Source organism: Macaca thibetana, chromosome 11 (genome assembly GCF_024542745.1).
Source record: "Macaca thibetana thibetana isolate TM-01 chromosome 11, ASM2454274v1, whole genome shotgun sequence".
NCBI classification, from domain to species: Eukaryota; Metazoa; Chordata; class Mammalia; order Primates; family Cercopithecidae; genus Macaca; species Macaca thibetana.
The window spans coordinates 10,783,284-10,788,561 of NC_065588.1; the positions used below are offsets into that span (position 1 = coordinate 10,783,284).

General features: G+C 38.0%; 1 protein-coding gene across 1 annotated transcript in view; it reads right to left on the reverse strand.

Annotated features, from left to right (window-relative positions):
• The window catches only part of MAGOHB (mago homolog B, exon junction complex subunit), a 1,022,454-nt gene that overhangs the window by 88,109 nt on the left and 929,067 nt on the right, over window positions 1-5,278 (reverse strand). The window lies entirely within an intron of this gene.

The following is a 5,278-nucleotide window of genomic DNA, read 5'->3' on the forward strand; positions in this document are numbered from 1 at the left end:
AATACTCTCAGCAAACTAGAAAACAGAGAGGATCTTCCTGAACCTGATAAAGAAGATCTACAAAAACACCTACAGCTAACGTGATACTTAATGATGAAAGGCTGAATGCTTTCTCCCTAATATTGGGAAAAAGGCAAGATTATCCACTCTACTATTCTTAGTTAATATAACACTGAATGTCCTCACCAGTCAGCACAATAAGAACAGAAAATAGGCCGGGTGCGGTGGCTCACGTCTGCAATGCCAGCACTTTGGAAGGCTGAGGCGGGCGGATCACGAGGTCAGAAGATCTAGACCATCCTGGCTAACACGGTGAAACCCCGTCTCTACTAAAAATACAAAAAAAAAAAAAAAAAAAAAAATCGGCTGGGCGTGGTCGCGGGCGCCTGTGGTCCCAGCTACTCCAGAGGCTGGGGCAGGAGAATGGCGTGAATCTGGGAGGCCCAGCTTGCCGTGAGCCGAGATCACGCCACTGCACTCCAGCCTGGGAGACAGAGCCAGACTCCGTCTCAAAAAACAACTAAAAATAAAAATAAAGAACAGAAAATAAATGAATAAATAGCACACAGATTAGAAAGGAAAAAATAAAACTGTGCCTACTTGCAGATAACATAATCTACCAAAAAATTTCCTAAAACTGTTAAGTTCAGTGAATTTGCAGCATAAAAGGTCAACATATACAAATCTATTTCTATACACTAGCTATGAACAGTAAAAGCTTATAGTACCATTTGCAATCACTAAAAATGAAATACTTGGGTATAAGTCTAATTAAATATGTGCAGAACATATATGCTGAAAAGTAAAATGCTGATGAAAGAAATCAAAGATTTGAATAAATAGATGTATGTGTTCATGGATTGGAAGACTCAACATCAATTCTCTCCAGACTAATCAAGGGCTTAACACATTCCCTATCAAAATCCGAGCAAGATTTTTTTTTTTAGAAACAGATAAGCTTATTCTAGAATGTACACAGGAAGGCAACATAACTAGAATAGCTAAAACAATTGTGAAAAAGAATAAAGTGGGAAGAATCACTCTACCTGATATTAAGATTTACAGTAATTATGGCAATAGGTTATTGGCAGAGAGATAACAAACAAGACTAGTAGAACAGAATAGAGACCCTAGAAAAAGACCCACACAAGCAGAACCAACTGGATTTTGGCAATGCTATAGAAAAGCTATGCAACTAAGACAGTCTTTCCAACAAATGGTGCTGGGACAACTGGACAGACACAGGTGAAAAACTGACCCTCAACTTAAACTTCATATCTTATACACAAAGATGAAGAAAAACATGGAAGAAAATCTTTAAGACCGAGGCTAGGTAAAGAGTTCTTAGACATAACACCAAAAGCACAATCAATAAAGGAAAAAAAATAATAATAAACTGGAGTTCACTAAAATAAAAAATTTTTGTTCTGCACAAGATACTGTTAAAAGGGTAAAGATAGCTAGGTGTGGTGGCTCACACCTGTAATGCCAACACTTTGGGAGGCCGAGGTGGATGGATCACGAGGTCAAGAGAGCGAGACCAGCCTGGCCAATATGGTGAAACCCAGTCTCTACTAAAAATACAAAAATTAGCCAGGCATGGCGGCGCATGCCTGTAGTCCCAGCTATGGGATGATGGGGCAGGAGAATCACTTGAACCTGGGAGGCAGAGGTTGCAGTGAGTCGAGATTGTGCTACTGCATTCCAGCCTGGGCAACAGAGTGAGACTCCGTCTCAAATAAATAAATAAATAAATAAAAATTTAAAAAGAACTCATCTAGATTACATAAAGAACTCCCAAAATTCCAACAGTAACAAAAACCAAACAGCCCAACAGAGTGAGACTCCGTCTCAAATAAATAAATACAAATAAAAAAAGTAAAGAACTCATCTAGATTACATAAAGAACTCCTAAAATTCCAACAGTAACAAAAACCAAACAGCCCAATCAGAAAATTGGTAAAAGACATGGAAAGACATTTCACCATAGAAGATAGAGAGATGGCAAATAAGCACGTGAAAATATATTCAACGTCATTAGCTATTAGGGAAATGCAAATTAAAGCCACAATAAATATCACCTCACCTATAAACGTTAAGCAAATAACGGTGACAATACCAAATGCTGATGAATATGTTAAGAAACCAGGTCTCATACGCTGCTGCCATGAATGTAAAGTGACATAGCCTCTGTAGTAGTTTGCTAGGGCTGCCGTAACAAAATACCACAGATTAGTGGCTTACACAACAGAAATTCCTTTACTCAGGTCTGGAGGTTGGAAGTCCAAGATCAAGGTGCTGGCAGGTTTGGTTCACCCTGAGGCCTCTCTCCATGGCTTGCAAATGGCCTTCTCTTGCAGCTGCTTTACATGGTCATCCCCCTGTGCATGCATGCTCCTGGTGTTGCTTCTCACAAGTACACCAGTCGTATTGGATTAGACCGCACCCTAAAATGGACTTATTTTAAACTCATTATATCACCCCTTAAAACAACTTATCTCCCAATATGGTTATTGGATTAGACCTCACCCTAAAATGGACTTATTTTAAACTCATCTCTCACCCCTTAAAACAACTTATCTCCCAATATGGTTACATTCTGAGGTACTGGAGGTTAGGACTTCAACATTTGAGTTTTAGGGGGACACAGTTAGGCCCTTAACAGCCATGCTGGAAAACATCTTAGGAATTTTTAAAAATACACACAGACACACACACACACACACACACACGAAAGCTTCTTCCCACAATTTTTATTACTCGGGAAATTCTGTTCTCAACTGATAAGAGGGAGTTTTCACCAGTGGTGCCAAGTCCATGTGGCAGGCACAGGCGTTGCCTGGAACTCCTTATGTGCAAGTCTTCATGAATTTAACAATGAGATCAATGCATAAAAGAACAATACTATGGCAATAGCAAAGTGGTGATTTCTAGTCTCTTTTATCACATGCCTCTATTCTATACCCCTTTTACTAGAATACTGTCCAAACTAGAAACATAGGGAGGGATCTGCAAACTAAGCTCCCTGTGTTATTTGACCAGTGTGGATCATTCATTAGAGCTTACCATCCCCATTCTGAAAGCCTGGGTGATTCTGGAGCTAGGTCATCAGTTAAAATGAAATGCTTTCACAAAGCATTATGGGAAAATCACAAAGCTGATGAATTCTTATCTCTGCTGCTGCACAAGGTCACCACATTTCCAGAGATTTGTATCAGCACCTGTATCCTTTCTAGACTTTTTCTTATTAAACAAGATGCTTATGCCATAATATACAAAATCATTCTTAAGAGATTCTTTTCCATTTTTTACCCAAAACTAGCTTCAATCTAATTTAGCTCTAAAATGTTTCTTTAAAATCTCAAAACATTGGTCTTTATAAACACATTTATCCACTCCAAGAGCAAAAATCTTTCAAAACTTGCATCTTTGCAATAAACACAAGAGCCCTTATAACACTGTTACAGCTGATTTACTTGTGATCTGAAAGTACCCAGCATCACTCTTACACATAGTAGGCACTCAAATACTGATCCGCATAGTGCTGCTTTCTAATAGGTGCAGTGCCATCAAATATGAACAACCACAGTTAAGCTGTGATTGCAGTATGACAGATAGCCTTCCAGTTAATTTCTGGCTGTGGTCTCACCCCAGTAGCATGTATTTCTTGATAAAGCAATCCAAGGTCCCTGGTCTGCTGCTGTGAAATAACGTGCTTTTGGCCCATCCTCACATCACATCCAATTTGTGTTCTTTCTGTACCTACAACCAGTGTGTTTTCCCCAACTCTGCATTCATTCCATTTTTTTTCTCCAGAAATAGAATAGCTACAATCCTGAAACAGTATGTAATAGTATCTAGAAGTAAGGATATTGGGATTATATCAGGCAAAATGTTTGCAATGGCAATTAAGATACCCTCAATATTCCATCATAGAAGGCTAGTACAATTATGGATAGTTATGTAATGGAATGTTATATAGTCAATACAAATGATGAGAGGACTCTACACATGTTGATAACAGGAAAAATACTAGGTGAAAAAAAAGTCGGTGCCAAAAAATATACGGTACATTTTTAAAACATTTTTAAAAGTATGTTTGAAATATTCTATACTAGAATAGCTTTAAAGTGAGCAGGAACAGAGAAGGGTAAGTTAGGAAAAAGAAGACTGGCTAAATAGTATAGTTGAATTATCCATAGAACTTTAAACACGGATATGTCTAATGATTGTTTTTAAGTTGTTAACATAAGCACAATTTAAGCTCATTTCCTCTTCTCAAATTTGCATTAGTCTGCCAATCACACACACACATACACACACACGGACTCACACACATGAAATATGTGAAATGGATGTATTTTTAAGATATGCTAACTGGTTGCCTGGAAGAAACTGGAACCAAGATGGGAGACTTTTTTAATAGAATACTTTTTTATATAGTTGATTTTTTTGCTTTGGCCTATTACCAATTTTTACCAACCCTTTTAACTTCAAGATAATACAAAGTTCTTGAACAGTTCACATTCACCTGCTTGCCATTTATTAGGCAAACAATGCCTCCTCCACCTGCAGTGTTCTTCCCTGCAGATACTCAAATGTTTAATGACCCCTCACCTTAGGACTCCATTTAAATAGGAGACCCTCCCCACTATTTAAAATCAACATACCCATATAATTATGCCAGTCCCTATCCTCCTACCATGTCTTATGTTTCTTAACAGCACTTATTGCCATCTGAATTAAATTCCGTATTTGTTTATTTTCTATATGTGCCTGGTCATTGAAACAATGGTATTTTGTTGGTTTGTTCCGTCCTAGCCACTAGAATAATGTTTACCACAAACCTAGACTCAATAAGTACTGTTGCAGCAGATCTGAAAAATAACTATATAGCACTGACAGCTGCTATAGTTTTTCTCAACTTAGGGGCACCATGGCTGGGAGTGGGGGAGAAATGTGAATGAACCCAAAAAGGCAAGAGCTCCCTTGTATACCCTTGTCACCCCACTGAATGAAGATTACTCAAAGAGACAGTACCAAATAATTCATGCCTACTACTGACCTCAGACATGAACTTGTGAATTTCCAGCTGTACATTTAAACAGGAATTCAATTTTTTATCATCTCAAGCTTATATGCCTAAATTTGTGAAACAGCATTAATTTAATTTACATTTGGCTTTGAATTTGCCACTAATCAAGTCAAGTAAAAGAAGTGGTGGAGAAGACAAACACAGGCTAAGGTCGGCAAAAATACACTCCTATTAAACATTTTG